The sequence below is a fragment of the Rhamphochromis longiceps genome, linkage group LG16, assembly GCF_057381845.1.
Source record: "Rhamphochromis longiceps isolate RC_006_pf linkage group LG16, R_longiceps_female_GT1.1, whole genome shotgun sequence".
In the NCBI taxonomy this organism is placed as follows: Eukaryota; Metazoa; Chordata; class Actinopteri; order Cichliformes; family Cichlidae; genus Rhamphochromis; species Rhamphochromis longiceps.
The window spans coordinates 16,026,175-16,050,423 of NC_140572.1; positions in this window are offsets into that span (position 1 = coordinate 16,026,175).

Sequence of the window (24,249 nt, forward strand, 5' to 3'; positions counted from 1 at the left end):
TCTGACAGAGCACACACCCTACCTGCATACAAAAACAATTGGGTTTAAAATAGAGCAGCATTCATAAAAAACACGAATGAAGCTGTGCTCAAAGCATTCTTATATATTCAGGAGTCAGAACACCTCATGGAGTGTTTGTCAAAGGTTTCCTACTTAATGTTAAGTAATAGAGTTAATGTATATGTGAGTTCTGGGACTGCAATGAGGTAATGGTCTTGCAGCGCTCTGAAGTGCCCCGAGTCCATCTAATAATGTAAAACAACATTAATTTGAGAGAGCTGCTTCATCTGTGCATGTTAATCAATAAACTCATTACCTCCTGTGCTTAGTGAAGGATTCCCTCATGTCTGCTCACTGATGTAGACAGAAAAAAAGAAAGGGAGAGGAAGCGAGATGGAGATGAGGGGAGAGGGAGAGGTGGAGAGAGAGGTTGATTATAATTACAGATTTTAGCAGCCTGTGCCGAAGCATAACCTGCTCATTACAGTGAGTGAGTGAAAGTAAGTCTGTGTGTGTGTGTGTGTGTCGGCCTCACACTTTCAACGCAGCCCTATAGCCACAGAGCTTCCCCAGTTTCTCCTTCTGCAGAAAGCCAAGAACAACCGACACAAGTGGCCCATTTAGAATATAAACACACAAAAAACCTGTTATTTCAATTGACCTTCGTCACATCAAGCTGTCAATGATCTCAGCTCTGTACTCTTCGTCGTTTTCTCCTGCTCTTTCTCCGAGGCGGACTGCATGGTAATGAACATTCGGTTCAGAATAGGTGAGAGCAAGAAAGGAGGAAATGATATGCCAGGGCATTTAGCCCAGCAGTGTTTCTGGTGTAGGTGAGACAGCCAGCAGCGTTTATGGAAATGGACAGAGCTGAGGGAGGCTCAGTGGCTGCTGCTATGTTTTCCCCCCAAACTCCCAACTGCGGGGATTTAGAGAATATTCTGACAGCTTTGGTATTACTTTGTTAAAGGTGTAAGCAAACTTTCATTTTGCACCTGATTTGGGCTTTCTTTTCTCATTAAATGCAGGCAATTGCTTGCGTTTGCTTAGTTCTAAAATACGATGCGGGCACAGCTGCAGAGTCTGAATCTTCTGTCACGCTTGTGGATCTGAGCGCCTGAGCTCGCACGTGCGCGCTTGTCTCTGTTGCAGATTCTCAGCGGTTGTTGATTATTATATTTGTCAATGCTGTGGTGTGTCTTACAGGAATCCCTGGCCTGCTGCTGGCTTGTGATTATGAGATGAGAGGTGTTTATGATTGACTGAGCCCATCCGCTGTCACTGTACACATCCAGTAGCATTACTCCCGAAGCACTCATTTATCCACGCATGTTATATAAGAGATTGAAACCAGTAATTATGATTAAACAATCTCATCCTCCTGCATTCTATCACAACTGACTCGAGCTCCGGTGTCCGGCTTTATTTCACAATGACATGCGTAACACTGAGTCATTTGGACATGTGCCTTCACTCTAAATGTTCTCCTCGGGACAGGTAGAGCCATTGAAGTGTTGTCGGCAGAGGCAGCCTTCTGCGAGATTAGGTGATTAGAAAATGTAACGTCACAATCAGTTTTTACGGTAAGAAACAACGTTGTGTAAAGCGTGCACGGAGAAAGAGTCATTCATTTTAAACTCTTTGCTTTTTGTTTACCACTGTCAGCAAGTGAATAAAAGCCAAGGTAAATGGAGGTAATTGAATTTATATGTGCATATCAACTCACTTTGAGGTTTAAATGGCGCTCGGTAGTCTCATTCCAAATCCATTAATATTCTGTTTAATACAGCTAAATGCTGCTAACTGTTTTTAACACTAGGAGACAGTCTCTGGGCTGTCTCTGTTTGTGCTGCCAGCACATCCACAACATCAAGTCGATGGATAGGGAGGCCATAAATGACTGTGACAGCCAGTTTACAGTCAGTTTAGAAGCTTCTACTTTTCCATAAAGCCGCATTACGTCTGCAAACAGCAGCATCCCCGTTCACTCAACAGTCCTATTCAGTTTAGCTCAGCTCTGGAAAACAAATTAGGGTTATACAAACAAAAAAAAAGTTTGATTAAATATGATTGGCTCATAGAGTGTGATGCGTTGCTCTAGATGTAGCAACCTAAAACTACATAAATACTTTCAGCAAAACCTGTAATGGCTAATGAATCCATAATTAAGCATTCTGACTGTTCAGAGGGAGTTATTTTGATAAATACTGATTTAAACAATGCTATTACTGATGGAATTGTATTTAAACCTAATTAACATTTTCATGTGAACAGTGGTTGGACTGTGTAGTGTAACAGGGATGCTTATTGTAACAAACCCACAGAGAACCATCACACACAGTGGTGTTTCTAGCATCTTTCAGGACACTGTTTTGGTTCATAGTTGCTGCTTTTATCAGAGAGCAAAACAGCAGCACAAGTGTAGTGAAACACACTAACTATAAATGCTCTTTATCTTGTGGATTTTATTAGATTATTCTGTTATTATATGTTACCTTATATATGTAATCAAAGTAGTTGAATTAGAATACTGCTGTAGATCACATTATACCCTTTAATATAGAGTGTGTGAGCTGTATGTCAGAATCAGAATCAGAATCAGAATACTTTATTGATCCCTGGGGGAAATTATTTTTTGTTACAGTGCTCCATTTTAAACCAACATTAAGACAAGACAGACAATACGCTAACTAAGAATAGAATGTAGTTTAGTTCTCATTATACTTTTGAGTTAACAGAACATATTCACATATTAGTTCATTAGATAAATGTGCATCACTCTGTATCCTTGATCTGCTGGGAATGTGTTACACTGTTTTCTTGACATGCTTAATTGTTGAATCATGAAGAGAAGGTTGTAAGCAGGAGACTCTGTGTCTAAAGACAGGGGAGATAGATAGACCACATTCCATACCCCCACCTTACAGAAAGCAGAGAAACAACTGCCGAGGTCATAACTTAGGCGCTGTAACAGAGAAAAAATGTGATGTTTTGGCTTTTACGACTAGCTGGGGGCCACTAGAGACTATAAAAAGCTGAGCAACCCGTCACCATTTTGAGACATGTGCCTGACCCTCTGGTAGCATCTCTCCCGTCCGGACGTTGTAATGCTCTGACTGTTGAATTGTATGGAAATAAATGATTGTTGATTGAGCATTGATACACCGAGTATTGTCCTTCCTTCAGCCCAAAGATTCAAAGAATTGGGAGATTTCAACAACTTGGTGCCGTGTGACCCGGATCTTTGGTGTGCTGAGGAGGTGCAGATTTGACCTTTGGTGAGATCGTGAGGCGAGGTGAACAGAGGACCGGTCCAAAAATAAAAAGGTAAGCACAGCCTGTTGTATTATAAATACCAAATGTGCATATTGGGCTTTCCAAATTAATCTGTTCGCTGAGTCACATGTATTTTCACAGTAAATTTGTCGGTGTCTGGTTTTTGGCGCAAGATACTAACAACATAAGTTGAGGCTGAATTCCAGTGTGTTAAATAAACTGCTTCTACCGAGATACTAATAACATACTACGTTGGACTAGTTGCAGTAAACTGCTTCTACCGAGATACTAATAACATACTACGTTGGACTAGTTGCAGCCACTTTACCTTCCACATTTAATTTTGTCTAATACTGGCTTCTGTAGCAATAATACATTAGAATTTATTCTGAAGACGCGGCCATTAGTCCAGTACATTGAAGTCGAGGTTTGTTTATTTTGTTTATGGTGTCAGTGACGTCCTGGCTTTTGCCGGCTATGAAATAGAAGTTGATTTAAGGAAAAGCAGATGCTGGCTTCACGGTGCAGTTGAACGCTGGCAACGCGAGAGCGAAACACGTCCGTAGGTTTGGTTTATGATACGGCGTGTTCCGGTGGTGCGGCCGTGAAGTGCAGTAGTGGTTGGTGCTAATTTTAGTACATTTGATAGAGGTTTTGACGGTGGTTTGTGGCGTCAGTCGAGTATAAAGGGCTGCGGTCATAATACAAAGTAAAAATTTAGTACATAGCAACACCTGGTTTATGATGTCAGGTATAACTTCGGGGATGCAAGCATCACTTTTATGATGCGACTTTGCCCCGTGGTGGCGGTCATAAGCGCAGAGAAAAGGGTATTTTGGTCTATGGTGCAGTGTGCTTTAAGAAGATCTAATAGTTGAGCTCAGAGGTTTCTGTGTAAAATTCCCGCTGAGGAAAAGTGTTGTGTGTGAGTGTGAAGGCGCGCTCTGGGTGAGAGAGTGTGTGTGAAGCTGCGAAGCGCGCTCTGGGTGCTGTCTTGTGGGTAAAGCGCGCACTGAGTGAGAGTGTGAGTGAGGCGCGCTCTGAGTGTGTTTTTTGTGTGGAGTGTGAAGCGTGAACACAGTGACAGTGACGGTTAATGTGTTTGATTAGGAGGACATTAGAGCAAATACACATTTTAGGATCAAAGGTTGATGCCTAGTGTACCTGTGGAACATTTGCCTATGGAGTGGCGACCCTCCTGTTCATGGACGCGCGGGCAGGACCGGCGGCGTCCGGGTGCCGAGGTGGTGACTTGGGGAGGTGAGGGCCCCCGCATAGCTACGGAAATAACACTGGAACGGCCGTGTAATCACGGGTTCACATTTATTCCGGACTAGAACAAGACACATTTTGCGAACAAACGTTGAGTCTAGATTAGTAAAGAAATATAAAAAGGTTGAATTCCTCGTTTCAGTGGTTGAAATTGTTGTGTGCCTGTCCCCTGACGAGTGTGAAATTAAAATAAAGAGGGAATTTGGAGCCACATGGAGATAGACGGGCATAATTGGGTGTATTACTCTGTGGTGTAATAAAAATAAAAAGGAGAGATAGTAAGAGGTGTGCAGTGGAGAATTATGGAGGAGTAGAGAGAGGAATGTGTTGGGAGACTGGCGTACAGTTTACGCTGTCAAGGTAGGCGTGTTGCCTGCTTATCGGTTTAAAAGTGATGAAAATGAAATTAAAATAAATCTCTTAGTGTGTTAATACAGGAAGCTGCGGACCTGGACCAACTGCCCCCACAAGCACAGCGGCCGAAGCAAAATTATAGGTAATGGGAACCACACCCAGCACGAATCAGCAGCTGTGAAAAAGACAGCAGCGAGGAGAGAATTAGAGGAGAAATTAAGAGAAGTTTTAACACATAAAATTGGGGCCAACGGACTTGTGGAGGTTGGGAAGGCGTCCGGAGCATCACAACAAAAAGGTGAAACAAAAACACACACAAGCAGAGAAATCTGAGAGAAAGGCTCCTTTTAAGGTAACGCCTAGTTTGAGAAAAGATAAAATTAACCTGCTTTTATACAAATGCACATACACGCAATGAAGAAACAGCTTACACTCATGAACACGTGAAGATTTTCCAGCAAGGTTAAAGAAAAATTAACATACTTAAATGATGAAGTCTATACATTACTGACAAAGAAACCCTCTGGGTTGCAGGACAACAATTTAACTAAAAAAAAAAAAAAAAAAAAAAAAAGGAACACTGGTCTAACCAACCAGGCAAGACACAACAAATTTAGTGGTTAAAAGATTCAAATTGTGACATGTTTTCTGTTGATTGATTAATAAAAGTGATTACTGAATGAAAGAAAATTCCTTTTTTGGGCTTTTAAACATGATCTTAAGAATTTTAACATATACCGGTGTTGTCCTGTCAACTTGGTGGGTTAGGAGTTGATTATATTGGGAGACAAAAAACAAAAAAAGGGGGAGAGAAGGCTGACACAGGGCCTGGCCCCATTGTCTCCCCTCTGAATAACACAGCCAACACAACAACATTTTCCTGTTCGTTTGTTTTTGTTTTTTGTTTTTTGTTTGTTTTTGTTTTGTTTTGTTTTTGTTTTTTCTATACATATTTAATTACAGGCTGCTTTGCCGGCCCTGAAAGCCGAGGCTGACTGGACTCCTGCTCTCCCCCATACGTGACACTGACCAAATGCTGCAACAGCTGGACCCACAACAACGACCTGAGAATGTCAACAGACCTGCAGGAATGTGATCTCATGCAGCCGAGACGGAGAGCACTAAACCTAAGGCCCGTTTCACTACACGGGGGAAAATTCCCAGACTGCGTCAGCTGACAGAGCTGTGACGAGACGCCCGCCAAGCCCGAATGAAAAGTAAGGCCGAGCGAAAGAATGCTGACCTTGATAACTTTGCATTCACACTGTGCAGGACAGTGATGGACCAACACGGATGATCGGGTGGCGAAAAAGGGCGTGACCGAGACAAGAGGAGTAACTGAGGTCAGAAGGCACCTCAGAATGGACAAAAACACAGAAGAAGATGCAGGTTTCACCTGCGGTGAACATCGACCCTGGAGAAAGGACTGCCCCAATTGGGGTCAGAACCAGGACGGACTGAATTTTGAGCAGCAGCAGCAGCAATGGTCGCAAACAAACTGAAAAGGAGGGGGGCAGGACCCCAGGGCATGCTTCAGGCCGTGGTTTACCCAGAACACCAGAACAGGAAAGTGATGAACACACACACACACACACACACACACACACACACACACACACACACACACACACACACACACACACACACACACACACACGTCTCCAAACACACAGATTCAGAATGAAGTGAAATACACACATGAACACGTGCACTCGTTGAGTGAGTGAGAAATGACACACACACACACACACACACACACACACACACACACACACACACACACACACACACACACACGGGAATGTTGATTCACTGAGAAGTGATGCACACACACATACACATGCACATGCTTGTGCAATGAAGAGTGATCCACACGCACACACACATACACGCTGATGCAATGAAGAATGCTTTGCTTATGCTGATATGCAAAATGCTGCACACAAACATCCCAATGCATAATTTTTATGAGGAGCCATTGATTACCATTGATTACTTAGAATGTGTTATATGTCACTCAGAGGGCATTTATGTAGATTTTAGGAATAAGGTCTAAAAAAGTTTGGTTATGAAAACAATGTCTGTGCGTGATGTCTGTTTATGGCTCAAGGCCTTGACTGAATTCTTTGCTGTGCTTCACACAGCCCTGATGAGGAACAGTGGCACAGAGTGAAAATGATGAATTAATAGTGTAAGTTTTAGGTCGGAGTACGGCATTTTCTGTGATTGAGTTTTAATTCAAGGAGGAACAAAAGGTGTTACGGCACCTGAGGTTCTCATTCCCACACAATATTGTCCCGGCAGGAAGCAAAATGTTCCTGTGAATTTCTGGTTGATTGTTTGGTTTTGTTTAGCGCTAGCTTGATTTTATCAGTGAGCTTTGGCTTGTGTTCTTTCTCGTAAGCGAGAGAGGGATAGTTTTATGCTTGGACATGTCTGCAACGGGCCCTAGTTTGTGTTATTTTAGTAGTATTTTGTTGGTTATGTCTGTTTTCGTTTTTGTTACAGTGCACGGGAGAAAAAACATCTGAGAGGTGTGATCCACCGGTGGTGATATGTTGATATTTTGTGAGTTCATGATTTAACAATCAGCTCTTTAAACAAGGCCTGAAAGATTGAAATTTAAAGCGCTATAAAATATTATTACTGTAAACAGTTGCAAAGTGTGCTTCTCCATGATTGTAATTGGCTTGGGAGAAATTCACTTATAGGGAACACTGATCTAAAAGGATTGCACCGAGTCAATCCGGCCCAAAAAACAACAAGGAATTGTTTTCCTTTAAAATGATGACGTCATCTTGCTGGTGATGGAGGCTCGAATAGGTTGCGCGGGAGACTCCATTATCAGCAACATCTGGTATGAATGTGTATGGAGGTATGCATGTGAATGGACTGTGATGGACTGACAACTAAAAGTTTTGACTGACTTGATACTGAGACAATGACTGCACCCACTTTAGGATTAGTAAATGCCAATAAACAATTCATAAACAATTCACCCAGCCGACAAGAGAAGGGTGGATGCTTCGCTTTGTTTTGTTTTGTTTTTTCAGGAGCAGGAGGATAAGAGAGACTGGAGGAGGAGACTCTAGCTTCACATAAGTATGAACTGCAGACTTAACACTGTGGTTGCTGATTTTGAGTTACTGATGTTTGCATCAAGAAAACTGTGCTATATTAACTGTGTTTTGATTAAGGTATCATGTTATATTATTGGGAATGCCAAATGCTACAGTGGAGAAGACTTTTGATACCACTCATGACTGGAATATGTTACTATTAACCACAGCAGGCCACTGTAAAAAGTCAATTAAATTTTATAGAGGAAAATCGCCAAAATTGAACAATACCTATGAATGACTGGCCACATTCAGAATAGAGATATGCAATAATAAACATTGGTCCACATGATTTAGGTTCTCACTTGAAATAGTAAGTTATTAAATGTAGAATATAATCGACAGGGACATTTGATAGGATGTGGTACTGCAAAAGAACAAGAGCAAAGTAAATAAAGAAAATATTGTGTTTAGTTTGGATAAATTCAAATTAAAATGTACCATTACACTCAGAGGATCAATATGAAATAAAACATATGCAAAATTTGTAGGAAGTACATGACTGATAACTGTTCTGTCCTGAGCGTTTGTTTCTAGAGCACCCACTTGACCACACCAACAGTTTCTCGCCACCGAGGAGGGGTACTTGCAAAAAGAATAAAATAAAAATCTGAGTTTAACAAAACATTTTAAATGTAAATATCAAGATTACCTTTCTTTTTCCATGAAATGTGCTTGTGGGCACGCCAGCCATTTTGAAAAGGTGGGCAAAACAATTGGCAAGGCCACACCCCCACACATGTGATATAATTTTAAAGGTACTGTTGCCCTCTCTAAGAAACATCAGGACTTAGAGGAGTGGCAAGTAGAGTATGCGAGCTACAAGCAAAAACTAAAATGTGTACTACAGTGTGCAAAATTGAAATACTGGGTCATCAGGGGGACATGAGGGACATTTATAAAACTAAAAGTCCCACTAACCTTAAAGTGCACTTGAAAAGCTCACACAAGAAGGCTAACCTAGCTTACCTAGAAGACCTCATCAGGGGGAGCACACTCCCCCTCCTTGAAGAGCTCACCCACTCAACCCGCATCCCCAGAAAACAGCTAACCCCAGATAAGGCAGCGTGATGTATCCCGAGACAACAGGACTGGGACATCTAAATAAAGGTGTGAAACAATCCCCTTCAAAAGGTTATCGATTCACTCCAACCAAAATTAGGACCACACGGTGCGGCAAGAGTTAATAGTTATTAGTCTCAACACCCAAGGATAACCAGAAGAGCATGACTGATATGATGGAACTGGGATTTTGTTACACTTAATTTTTGCAAAACACAAATAAAACTAAATTGAAACTAAGGATTTTCAGAAAATAAAAACTACACTAAACTAGCAAAGAATTGGTAAAAACTAATTACAACTGGTAAAAATTGAAAATCTGGAGTCGAAACTAAATAAAAATAACAACTAATGGAAATGGCGAAAAGTTTAAAACCCTGGTGCAGAGATTGGCAAATCTGACCAGGAAACGTTATAAAATGGATTGTCAGGATAGTCAGCGTTAAAGCCACTTTTGACAGTCCAGACTAAGATGGTGTTGGACATCTTCAGGGCAGAAAAGGGTTGGTGTGACCAAGGTGTGGTTTGGCTTGTTGTATGTACATTTCAAAATGTTACAGCTCTGGATGGACCAGTTACCAGGGCATGGAAGGATGACAGACTTTATTACATGAGGAGAAGGGACATTTTCGGGATCGAAGATCCTCAGGGATGACAAGGCTGGAGCAACGGTACTCGAGAGAAGAATTTCTGATACTTTCTGAGATATGATGTCACCAACCTTCTCTTTTAATTGTCTAGCTCCAATGAATTGACACATGGGAGTGTGTCAAAAAGGGGGAGTTGAGTTTGAACATCAAACAATGGTGATATGAAAATTTCTATGAGTTTATTTTTGTGTTTAATAAATTAGCTATGGTAAAACTTAAGCTTATAATGTGTTAGACTTAGAAAGGGTTCACTAATTTTTGATTTCTTTTACACACACATAGATTATGATTAGAATAAGTCCTGAACATAATATTTTAAACCAAATTTGAATCATTAGAAGAACAATGGATAACAATATTAGATTATCAAGGCTAGGGAGAGAGGTGTTTTGGTTTTCTGTCTCTTGCAGAGAAAGGAACAGACACCAGACGGGGACCCGGAGATGTGAGGACCCTTCACAGCAGGGACAGATGTAGGGACTGCCGAGACAGCAACTGGGGTCAAGTGTCATGACGTTTGGGCTCCTGGAGAAGATGGATCCCACAAACACAGCAATAACCATGAAGGGGTTGGCGAAAACCAGGAACACCAGACCAACGAGGTTCAAGAGGCTCTTGGCAAAAAGGGGGACACGCCGGTGAACCCAAAACACACAGATCCTTGTTTGAAATCGGGGCAGAATAATCCCCAGAACTGTGCAATGACTAAAGGGTGGTCTAACCCCGGAGGTCGAAGAAAGAAGCTGAGAATCACCCAACTGGAAGACACTGGTAGCTGCAGCAATAAAAATAAAGGTTAAAAGCTCCTTAGACAGAGGTTCTAGTCTAAGTACATTTGAAAGGTATAAGGGGGCATTAAAATGGGAGTGGAAAACTGGAGCACCAAAATAAAGCTGTGGGAGAATTGGGGAGTGATACAACCATAACTGCTGTTATGGTTGTAAATCTAACTTTGCTTGCATCTGAACTGCGTGAACACAGAGGTCATCCCACATATGGTCCACCCGTTAAAGGGGGACAGAGGGCCTCAGGATCAAGAAAACTTGGACCTTGCAACCCTGGAGTGCATGTTGTAAGTGATCTCTTTCAGAGATCAAAAGGGGGAATTATTAGATTATTCTGTTATTATATGTTACCTTATATATGTAATCAGAGTAGTTGAATTAGAATACTGCTGTAGATCACATTATACCCTTTAATATAGAGTGTGTGAGCTGTATGTAGTTTAGTTCTCATTATACTTTTGAGTTAACAGAACATATTCACATATTAGTTCATTAGATAAATGTGCATCACTCTGTATCCTTGATCTGCTGGGAATGTGTTACACTGTTTTCTTGACATGCTTAATTGTTGAATCATGAAGAGAAGGTTGTAAGCAGGAGACTCTGTGTCTAAAGACAGGGGAGATAGATAGACCACATTCCATACCCCCACCTTACAGAAAGCAGAGAAACAACTGCCGAGGTCATAACTTAGGCGCTGTAACAGAGAAAAAATGTGATGTTTTGGCTTTTACGACTAGCTGGGGGCCACTAGAGACTATAAAAAGCTGAGCAACCCGTCACCATTTTGAGACATGTGCCTGACCCTCTGGTAGCATCTCTCCCGTCCGGACGTTGTAATGCTCTGACTGTTGAATTGTATGGAAATAAATGATTGTTGATTGAGCATTGATACACCGAGTATTGTCCTTCCTTCAGCCCAAAGATTCAAAGAATTGGGAGATTTCAACAATTTCTAAACAACTGTTTGGTGAAATTGCTGCAACATCAGTCAAATTTAAAGGCCCAAACATGTTCTGGACTGCCTTTTCTCTCAGTCATTCACACCCCCCTCCCCGCACTGGATCTGTGGCTCAGCCTAGGAATCCGCCCCACGGTTTGAGAACCGCTGCTTGTAGGTGATGTTGACCTTGAAGTCCAGCCTCAAAGTCTGACTACTATAGTGCTTACTTAAAGTAGACTTTACAATGCCAGACTTTGACCTGTATGCATGGCATATTTATTACGCCGTGCATTTCTTTACTGAATGTTAAGTATGTAAATGTCCAGATCCTTTTTGTGGAGTCTGGCTGATAGTGACCGGGCAATAATTATCAGTGACTAAGGATGAAAGCTGTTGTGACTAGTTAGGATCTGAATGTTCTCCTTATTACTGAGCAAACTATTTAGTGCCTGCTTAGTATTTAGCGTTTTATAAGTCCATGCCCTTCATTTTACAGTAATTCCCATCATCTTCAGTGTAATGCATCGATGTCTGATATATATGACTAATATATTATAGCAGACCATGCCAACATGTCAAGCCTTCACCTCTGCACTCTATTGGAAGACACTCACCTAGAAGACTTTATAAGAATAAGGAATAAGAACATTTTGAAAAATAAAATACATAAATAAGCAAATAGATTGCTTATTGTCAAGCTCTCTAAAGCATCAGGCACATACAAAAAAAATATAAAATACACGCATACTAAAAGCAGGAGCATGAGACAGGAAAATATTTAATATAGTGTGGCTATTGTTCTATAGAAATAAAAACAGACTGAACAACACAGTCTGATTAACAGTCTAGTTTCAGTTTTTAGTCCATTCAGTCCAGGCAACATTATAAATAATCTACAAAAGTGCTGTGTCAACATTTTCTATTTGTATAAACATATAATTATCGTCCGTTCATACTGGCATTCACTGCTAATGTTTTACCAGTTCCCATCATCCACTGTCTGAGCATTGCAGCTATGGTGAAGGCTAGGGACACGTTTTTCTGATCAACGATAAAAACTTTGTCATTCACTTCCTGCCTGAATGACGGGACAAGATAAAGAACAAAAAGCTTACAGTAAATGTTCATGTTTATGTTGTATGTGGAAGACTTTCACTCCTTTTGCTTTTGTCGTTTTAATACTATTTTTAACAACTGAATGGAGGTAAAATGGAAAATGGCCCGATAAAACAGATGAAACAAACAATAGCTATTAGAGAGGAGAAAAAATGTCGATATGAGTGCCTATGTATATCGGATACATTGGGTAGCCATTTCACATTGTGACAGGGTATAAAATGGAATTAATTCGAGCATATTGCCTAATGTGCTTCAGTTACTACAGTTCATACATTCCAGTATAATTTGTCCAATTCCCAACTTACTGTAAATCCATTGCGATTTTGCCTGTTTTGCTCAACTTCATCCAGAATTGTCCCATTTCAGTTCTGCTCATACAGTGTAAGCAATGCTTTTATGAACCTCTCCATTCAGCCCAGCTTCCAGCGGTGAGGTCATTATCACCAACACGAGTACAACGTGTCATTAGTTTTTCACAAACACACACACACGTTCACACAAGGCTTCAGTTAAACCTCAACGAGTGAGGCGTTTATTAGCACGATGTTTCGCTGCGCTGAAATTAGACTACGCAGAAAACTTTTGCCGAAGTAGCGAGGAAAATGCTCCGTCCTTGCCGGTGTTTTATATTTACTCCGGGGCCGGTTCAGTGGTTTCTGGGCAGAGGGAGCTGGCACTGTGGGGACATCTGGACACAAGAGGGGAGCGTCCATACAGGCAAACTACAGGGACAGCCGTGCCAGAGAAACAGGCCTCCAGATCTGACGCCAGTGTTATGTTAATTTGATTTGTTAATTCAGTGGCCCTGTTTGAGGGAAATCTGCCACCAACACCTGCCACCGCTTCCAAAGGCAAGGACGCAGATCCGCTGTGACACTGGCTTCATTAAATAAACAAACCAGGTCCCCCATAACAGCATTTGGTGGAAGGCACCATCAATTCTTATACATTTAGATCACAGGAATTAGAGATGACACTGAGAAGCTACATCCCACTGTTTCACAGATGCACGGGGTGAAGCGGCATGTGACTAAATGTATCTCTGTGTGCTGCGTCTATGTCTTTCTCTGGCTTTTCCCCCTTTGTGTGTGCCATGTTGTTTGCGAACGAGAACGTGAAAGGGTTTGCCAAGTTTATTTTCATTCTGTCTCCCAGCCTCTCCGCCAGAAAAGATGGCGACTGATGTATTTTTCAGACGTAGTTCCACAATCAAAGAGGCTCTTGTGGCCTTTCTGATGCGTCATGTAAATTTTATAAAGTGTGCAGCGGAGGAGAGTCAGAGAGCAACTGCAGCTCTGGAAAGCCTAATGTCTGTTTGCCTTTAACTCTGACGAGCTGTCTTTGCTCCTGTCTATCTTACTTCCCCTCCACTTACTCTCTCCTCTGTGGATCAAGGCCGGTCAAGGAGCATCTCACCACAGGGCCCGATGTCAGACAGAATGTGTGGACGTGTGTGGATGTCAAAGCTCAACTGGCTCTCAGAAATAGAGGGAGCGAGGTGAGGGGAGACATCAAGGCACAGAGCTTTCTACAAGCACACAACCTAATGTTGGATTTGCATAATGGAAGAATGTCATACTGCATGTGAAATATGTGTTTTAGCCCGTGTCACCATGTTTGCATGTTTCATCTCAGTAACGGTCTTGGACAGGAAATCCAGGCCCTCACATATTTTCCTCAGCTGCAGTTCTGGCAGGTCTTCGGCCTACTGTGTGCTTTTCTAATGATTCAATTGGCTGAATGAGCATATGCTCTCCGCTGCATCATAAACCTCAATTAGATGTCTTGTAATGTGATTTGAGTGTGTGTGCTCGAGTGTGTACGGTTTAAGAGAGAGGCAAGAAAAGATGCTGTTTAGTCATTTAAAATGTGCTCATGTATATTTCAAAACAAAAAAGTTGCCATCTGAAATAATCTGGTTAAAATCATTATCCGTGTATGTATATATGCTTGAAGTCTACCCTGCTACTGAGAAATGTTGATCTGGTTTGTCAGACTGCGATCGTTTGGGTTGCCAAGGTGCCGTCGTATTTCATTTTCTACCATTCACGCCAAGTGGGAACTTCAAGGGCTAAAAATAAAGCCAGTGCTAAAGTGCAAATAACTGACGCTCCCCTAATGACCACTCGAGGCTGGCACAGACTGTATATGAAAGGTGGAAAAAGCCACCATGATGTCACAACGTTGTGATTGCTTTGCAAAGTCCACTTGAAAAGCTTCATGCTTAGTGTTCTCGTTGTCAGTCTTCTGATTGAGAGACATTCATTGGCAAATGGTTTGCTCATCTCTAGTCAATAGTCAGTGTGGTTTATCTTCATTTCTGACTCTATTCAGGACTGTAAATTACAAACTGAGCTTCAAATTTTGTTTCCCATGACTTTGAACTAGAGACAGCACCCCGAGGACTGCTCAGGAAAGCTGTCCTCAACTGAGGATTGCTTTTCTGTAGACTTTTATGGAGCTCATAGACAGTTTAATAGATTGCCGTAGATACTGAGATGTCACCCACTGGTTTCTGACGACCCATTTTAAAGGCTCGAGATGAGTTTTTCCACTGTTGCCATCTTGGTCACAAAAGGAATGTATCTGAAGAGGAGAGGTGGGTCTGACTGTAAAACTCATTGGCTAATTATTTGTGATTGACAGCTCATTAGCCAATGAGCATATGGTTTCATACCGCAGATATTACACCATTGTAAAACATGGTATAAACAAGATTTATAGAACCATAAACTCAACAGGAAAGTGTTTGCAGATGTTAGGTCAAAAAGCCATTCTTCCATAGCTCTCTTCATAGGGCTGGAAGTCTTTTTCACAACCACAGCTATCATCATCTGGTGGCCTTCACATGAAGGTTTATGGCACTTTCACATTGGTTTTCGTGATTCATCCCCTGCTGGTCATGAAAAGTAGGGTTATGACACTTCTGCATTTCTTTCTCTTTTCAGACGCCGAAGTTATGCCCATCTTTTATATACAGTATGTGCAGAAGAAGCTAATCAGATCCCATAGACTCCAAAATTGTTATTGTAGAAAAAAAATCTTAATGTGGGCTGGAATTAAAAATAAAACTGTTTTGCTCCTGCTTTCCCCCTACTTAACAATTGGGAGTGTTGCCTTTTTAAACTGTTTTAGGAGTGGAAGTTAGCCATGTTGCTGCATTGACTGATAGGTCCATGAGACGTGGACACAGGCTGCTGTAGTGCAGTGAGAGCTAGGTGCCACCTTGGCAGGTCTGAGTCATTGAGCTGGACCAGTACACTGTGTTCGTGGTGTTGGTACCTTGGTGAAAGTTGCTACACATTTATTTGCTTAACAGACAGTCTGAGAAGTCTGTGCTTCAGTTTATTTATTTTTTTGTTACCGCGCACTAATTAGCAGGTACCTGTGCAATGCTATCATACGTATGTATCACCTAGCTAACAAACCATGCTAGCAATAGCCTGGCACTCAGCATATGCACCACCGTTAGCTCAGCTGTGGTTTAAATAAGAAGAAAAATACATATTTTAGCGTAAATGAGGGATCATAACCTCTCAGCATATAAATGAGGGCATTGTGCAAAGCAGAAAGTATTGTTTGAACGTGGTCATGCTTGTGCCCACAGTATCACAAGAGGGCGTAATCATCCATTTGTTTCTCCAGTCTTGAACAGTCTAAACAGGAACTTAAGCATGTTGGGAAACAAGGCTTTTGGCATGTGTGTGGTTAAAAATAGAGGTGAAATTTTTAGATGACCTAAACTTATTCTTCATACCAGTATCAGGTAACTTTCAGTAGAATTTTCTTGGGAAAAATCCCCCCAAAAACTCCCTTCTGCCAGCAAATCTATCACAGCTGTGGTTGGCACTGTCAGCTTCAAGGAGGCTTTACCTTCCAGTTTACCCGGTTAAAGTGAAAATCAACAGTTCATAGCTGCACCACCTCATGCTCTCAGCTGCCACGTCTCCCCGCCTGCCTGGGATGTTTACTGCTAAATATTGATAGACATCTGGAGCACCATTCATCCACCATCAATCTTTGGCGTTCCAGTGAAGTAGGCCCAGCCCTCTCCTCAGTGTGTTGCACACGTGCAGACGCGCATACAGACAGACGCACATGTACATGAACGCACCTGGTGTTTGGCATCGGCGCAATGCAGGGCCTTGGCAAAAAAATTGAGCCCCTTGAAAATTGGCTGCTGTCTCAAAGGCACAGTGTTTTGGCAAATAAGTTTTATTGTGATTGGATGAATATGCCTTTGCCTGACAGCTGTATTAATACAGATTCTACAAAATATTCATAAGCACAGGTGGTTATAAGACCGTGTAGCTCCCTGCCTAACTAAACTCGGCCCGTGCTTCGCAAACATTGTTATGAGAGCAAGGCGATTGATTTTGGATACGGCTCTTGTTTCTTTGCTAGTCCTTACAAAACAAACCGGTGTTTCAGGCCTGTGCCATTGAAGTGGCATTGTTTGTGTTTGCTTTCTAGAGCGCTGGTAGGGGGAAAGACCTGATGTTGGAGGGAAAGGCAAATTTCAGGATAAACTGTCGAAATGCATCAGCGGGATTGACAGAGTTTGAGCAGCTCTGTTTTCGCCACAAGCCTCTTCACGTTAGAGAGAGATACTTGTACAGGGTCAGATTGGAAACATGTGTTGTGTGAGCACCATGGAGAGAATGATCCTCCATCTTATTAGTGGGGAACTTGCAGTACACTACACTGGGGTTTACTAGACACGCAAAAGAAAGAGATACAGGAGGAAAAAAAACAAGGCTCTTTTGTCTTTTCTTAATTATTCATGCCCGGGAGGGATGCTCTCTCTCCTTTGTTTCTGTCAGCTGACACATGTACAGGTACGATGGTGCAGGCTGTGTGCATATTTGTGTTACTCTCTGTGTTTTTTGTAACTGTCGAGATGTGCCAGTTAAATGCATGAACATCTCTTTGTCTGTGTGTTTGTGCGTGTCTTATGTGCACATGGGCGACACGGAGCCGGTCCAGCCACATTGGAAGCAGCAGCTTTTCTCCACAGTCCAAATCAAAGTGAGGAAGGAAGCACAATGATGAGCCCAGCAGTTTGAGCTGATGGGCTCTTTAAATCCACCACAGACGACGGCAGCTCTGTGACGACCCTGCCCCACGCTCTAATCGCTTCAAATGAAGTCATGAAGGAAATGCAGCACAGCCAGCCTGAGCTCTCCTGTTTCGCAAGGTGCAGCAGCACTTGTTTGTGCAGAATGTCTGGCAATTAAAAATAATTGGGAAGCAGGTTTGCCCGCGAATCTTCCAAGAGTGCCAGTTATGATCTAATGAAGCTTCATTAGGCATGCTGAAAGCTGAGAGCGCCGTATGACAACGGCAATTAGCCAGGATCATAGGCAAAAAATAATCATTAAAAAATACCTCGGCCAAGATTAGCTTTTCACTTAATGACCAATTCATTAGCTAATTGATTTCTTATTAGTTACAGGCAGAGACGACTGTTTGGGGTACTGGTGCTGGTAATTAACAGCATTTACGCCATTAGTCAATTGCCTAATTTTCCAGGAAAACAACTTTAGAGGGGAGCATAGCTGGAGGCTTAGGGCCATTTGCTTTTTGCTCCTCTGCTGTGTTATCTCTTTAATATGGAGAGGGGAATTGTCTTTCAGCTCAGGGGTTGTTAACAGGCACTAATACCTACTGATTACCCAGTCATATCATGTGACCAAGTGTTTGGTGTCTGAATCCATCTGAGATTGGATAGATAGATGAGAGGATCTGAGGTAGGGAGCGAGAAATCAGAGAGGTGATGTAATTAAAAGGAAAACGATCAGGAAATGCGCTACAAGTTTGTCACATTTTAGATTTCACTTGACACTTTTTAGCGTATCACATCTGCGCTGCTTGCACCTGCAGATTACAGGTATTCCAAATGAAATTAGGGGGGAATTAGATTAATTATTGCTCTCAGCTGGTGAGGTCTTCTGAGGGGTCTTCTTCCTTCCATCAGCCCTGAGTTAAAGCAGATGAAGATGGATGGATGAGTAGTGACAGGTGCTCCCTGCCTACAGCAGCTCACCGAGCTTTCAACTGGCAGCTTATAATGACTGTCTGGAGAGGATATAAACCATTTTACTAACATATGGAACAATATTGAAAATAAAATCTAAAATGGAGCTGCATACCAATGTTTTCACAGATTAGCCAATTACTCCTGCTCTGCCGTCTTAGATTTCCCTGAGTCGGAGTGCATCATGTTGTGACCTTATCGACCGTTTGCAAAGTTGCGCTGTGCCCGTGATCCTCACAGTACCATACATATGACATTTTGCCTGCTTCTGCTAAAAGGAAATTGCGCTTTTTTTAAATTGCTGTCTGTCTCATTCCTCCTTGTCCACCTGCACCTGACTGCATTTAGTTTAGACAGCTCACCTTGCAGGGCTAAAAATTCCTTTTTCCTCACCAGCGGCACCACTTGTCTGCGTGTCCAGCAGATGCCCAAAATGTCAACGCTGAGGCTCGCCAGGATAAGTCAAAAATACTACACGCCAGTCTTAGCTGCTGCAAGTGTCTATATGTCATCTAAAGATGTCAAACAATATTTGAGATGTACAAAAAAGCAGATTCCGGTTTGATTGTAGTTGCTGCGAGTTCTGGCCTCTGTCTCTTTGGAGCGGAGATGATGGATTTAAAAGGATGAGGATGATGGACATGTCTGATAGAAGCGAGGCAGTGATTTGGCCCATCAAAGCCTGCCTTCAGCCAACATACAGCCTGCGGCATGCCGGATCAGTCTAACACTGAACACGCTTGTGCCCTTCTTCTAAACGGGCCATTTGGCATTGTGCAGCTAGTTTTAGTGTTCAACTGTAGGTGGTTAACCGGGGATTTATGTCTTTATGTGTACATGCATACCCCTGTCAGAAAGGAAGCTCAGAGTATATGTACGTGAAACTGAACAACCTCTACTTACAGTCCTTATAAGTAGAGGGCACTCGTGTTTGATCACATGCTACCCTTTAGAGAGAAAAACAGGCTACTTCCTCTTCATGTGTCACATCCTAATCTCTGGCATCTGTTCTTCATTCGTGTCTTCTCCCCCGCTCTACCTCTCTGTTTTCCCGGGTAGACCTCTTCTCTGTGTTTTCCTCACCTTGTTTTCTTATCTCTAAATCTCCCCTCAAATCCACCAGCGACCCTTCTGTCTCTCCGCCGTCTCCTCTGTCTGTGTCAGGTCTTTGGCTCTGTTAATTAATTCTAATGAAGTCATCTATCAAGGACTCTTCTTTCCTCAGCACCACAACATAAATCACCCCGTGTAAAAGATGCTATCCCTCTTTCTCCTTCTCTTTTGCTCCCTGCACTACAAGCAGAAAAGAACTCTCTCTCTCTGCAGACCAGGCTTTAATTGTGTGATTGAGAAAGTGTAGCATCACTCCATTAAAGCCAGTCTGCCTCAAATGGCTTCTCTCCGGCTGACACCAGAGGGACCTCTTATAGCCTGCTGTGGTGAGACACGCACATACACACACAAAGCAAGCGACTTAAAACAGACACTTATTGTAAATGGGCCTCATTGGTCTCTGAAGACGTTGTTAACATGTCTGTGGGATGGTCCCCCTGCCAAGAGGGAACTTGATCCATCTCCACATTTACAAAATTAATTTTTATTACAAGCTGTGACTGACTAACACTGCCCAAATTGGGATTTATTTGCTCCCACCACACACAATAGTAATTTCAAATGGACAGCACTGAAAGAACTGACTGCTGCGTTGGTAGTTGTTACATATTTTCTTTCTTCTTCTTCTTTTCTACTAAACGAACAATAAAAATTACAACATTTTCTTCTTATCGTCTCAGGTCACCGCGCTGTGTCCCCTCCAAAGACGCTGATGCAAACCCGATGTAAGAAAATGCACACGGAAAGCCCAGACATGTCTAAATAATGTATAAATGATACATCTTGTTAGCCTTGACTCACAGGTTCAGTTGTGTTCTTGTGCACCAAATGATCAATGTCCTCCTATTATCCTCATGCACTCTTTCCAGTTCCATTCCCAATTCTCCCCGCCTCTCCCCGGGTCTTTCATGTTGCCCTCTGGGAGCAAAACAAAACATGGTTTTCTACTGCAAATAAGGAGCTAAAACACCATGTGATCAGTCATGAATTATTTGAACGCTATTGATTTGTATAAATTGTTGCATTTCCCCAGAGCCTCTGACCATAAGGATAACCGCATCTCTATAGGTACTGCATAGAGTAAAAATGGTCTTTTTATACCTATAAAGAAAGAAGTCAGTTTTAAGAAGCTGGCAGTAATTAAAGAGTAGATTCAAGAGTAAACAAGCTTGTAAGCGAGCAAGAAATATGTGTTTGATTTTCAAGCATTGTCAGTGGATTACTGTGTTTTCCCTGCAAATCTGTGCTGTATTTAAGGGTATAATATCAATTTCATGCCTTTTTTTCCCTTCCCCACTAAACTAGAGGCCTCAGTGCCCTGTGGGTAGATAGCTGTTAGAGAATACACAAGGAAAAATAACAATCCGAAAAGGAGAACCAACATATTCCCAAAACATCCCACTTGAGTATGAGCTAATTTTTAGCACATTGTGGTATTTTCATGTTGAATTTTTTTTTCTTTTTCTTTTTCTATTTTTTTTTTTTTTTTTTTGCCCCGAAAGCCTCATTTAGATGGCAGACAAGGCTTTTGAACACAGAACAGCCTGTAGTCTCTGTGGACTGCTGCAGCACTGCAAAAGGACCTAAATGAAGGCACCAGACAATGTAACAACCGTGAGATCCCGGCACTCGCAGACAGGCCAGAGAAGTCTAATAAACACACACACAATCACTGTCATTAACACGACTGTGAGTTCAAATCTTCTTTGTCCTCACAGGACACGTTTAAATTTCTCGTATTGGGGAAGAATCCAATTTTCTGTTTCTGTGCAGGATCGCATCTATACAGCAGCTCTGCATTGTTGAATCAGATTGAAGTAAACCACCTTATTGAATTTTTTCCTTTTTTGCTGTTACTCTGTCCCTGTAGAACCAGATGATGATATTTGGAGTTAAGTGCATTTCTACAAAAAAAGGCTTTATGTTCATGGAAATTATATTAGAAGCCAGAGGTGTAGTAGTTGCTTTTTAAGTTAAAATTTTTAAAAGTCACTGTATCGTCTTGGGACAATCACAGCTGTCACATATCGTGGCTTTACTGGAGCGGTGTGCGAAGAAAAGAGGATGGACGCATGTTAACACACAGCTTTTATCGTCTTTCTTTCTGTTTTTCAATCTCACTGTTACGCACAAATAATACAAGTAAGCAACGAAATAATATAAGTCCTTTTGTTCAGTTTAGGCAGTTGAAATATTTCATAAATGACTCTTCTCATGAGTGAAAACATTTTTGGCAAACTTACAGGACGTGAGATTTGCATTTAGGCTCTACCCCCCCTTCACACACGAGGGATTAGTTTGGCAGAGGCAGCAGGTTGAAGCAGTGCTGTGGCATTTTGCTGGAGGTGAGACTTGTGTCCAGGCAGACACTGCTCTGACCCTCTCAGTATTCCCTACTCCTCCTCTGTCAAAAGTGAGTATTGACAGCCCAGAGGGATTAGACTCCTCACACATGCTTCACAGAGCTCCAAAGCGGTTCACTTCTAATATTTAAACGATGACCAGATGTGTAAATTTGAACTGTGATCAATGGGGGCAACACAATCCTGTTTTGCTCATTGCTTCGCATTGCTACAGTATTTCCCCACCTTATCACCCTCTCTTCCAGCCCCTTTCTCTTCCTCTCTGTCTCTCTGTCTCTGCTCTGCACCAGCCAGCACAGACTCATTTAAGTCTGCTGATGTCTTGATAATGTTCCAAAGCCTTCACATGCAGGTAGAGAAGGAATTCCTCAGCTCCCTGATCAGGACATTATTAGATTTATAGACATTGTTAATTTATAATAGCAACACTGACGTGTATATAAATGTCATTAAAATGAAAATAGTAATAAAATGTGATCATATTAATGTTATGGGATAAATAGCTAATGATCAAATGTAAATGCAAATGTATATACAAAGTGGCATTAATAACATCAAATAAAATAAAACGTTATTCTTATACATGTATGCTTTAGAAAAAAGAAATACAAAAAAGTACAAATTTTAAATTAATTAAATAAAATAAATAATTAAATTACTGTGTAATAATAATAATAATAATAATAATAATAATTAGTAGCTTTTATTTGTCTCCGCTAAAATAACGATTCCTGAACCGATAATAATTAAGTTATTGGATAGTTAAAAATAAAATAAAATACGTGTTTTCCTCCGTGAAGCAGGAAAGGAGGGGGTGTTTGAATCGTGGGGAATGAACGGCAAGTGTAGTTATGATTGAGGCCCCTTTAAGAGGTTTTTTTTTGGCCACTAAACTGTAGCGACACCAGCGTTGGTGCGTAAAGAGCATCCCTCCTGGATTTCTTCTGATATTCCTCCAGGCTGCTGCTGATTGGCCGACACATGGCTCATGTCTGTCAGATTACATGCAGAAACATTTCTGTGCAATAAATATTTAGAGAAAGTGGAGCTAAGAAATGTGCCTTTGCTTCGGTTATTGTTTATTCAGCAGAAACAATGAAGTGGCATAAAAACGTGGTAAAACATTAAGCAGATACACGAGAACACGCTGCTATAAGTTGTCTTATTTTAATTGGGCGCCGTGCTCGTCATTCATATTAAACAGGCGCTGCCTATAGGCCCTCTGGCAATATGTTTTCCTTTATCATTCTGGGAAAATGTTTTGGCGTGTTTTTTTTGTCTCACTGAGAGAATGTTGCATAGGTATAGGTGTGACTACACCATCCAACAATACTTTTTCAAAAATCATCTGTGGTAGCAAAATACTATATTTCTAAAAACTGGTTTATTGTGTCTGACTTTTTTTAGTTTTTGCATGCAAATCCAATCTCAAATCCAACACAAATATCCTTTAAAGGACAAAATAAAGAAATAAAAATAAAAAGTGTATTTAAAAAAAACCTCAAAGTTAGATGGAGCGCAGGAGTTGTGCGTAGAAGTTCAATATCGCCTTTAATTCCGTTTTATAAAACCCCATTGGTGTTTTATTTCGTTACAGACACGTGCGTCTTTTGTAAACCCCGCTTTATTGTGGGATGATATCGAGGCACACGACTGGGAGCGCAGATTTACGTCTTAAAGAGGATTTAGGTCTATTAACAACAAAAGGCGCAGTTCATGGAACATGGGAGAGACCGCGACTTGTGCGTCAGCCGCAGTGATGTGAAGCGGGCTTACTGATAAATGGAGAGACATCAAACCGAGTCATTAGAGGGCTGAGATATGAGACTTTCACAGTGGCGGGCCGCTCAGGGCGGCAGACCCAGGGGATCGCACTCTTCTCTCGGCCTTTTTGTGTTTGTGTGCTGGACTGATGAACGACTTAGATAACGTTAAGCCATTATGGGCTCACTTATTCCCATGAAAAAGAGGGCACATTTTTTCACTGCTGATATCTATTGATTTCTATTCCCTATTTGTAAACGGAAACCGCGAAGGATTCCAGTTGAATACTCAAAAGAGACCCGAATTTAGAGCACCAAAATATTAATTACACCATTATCCGATAATTATGCATCTGTTGCTTTTATATGCGGCTACTTTCCGCTGTTTTGCTG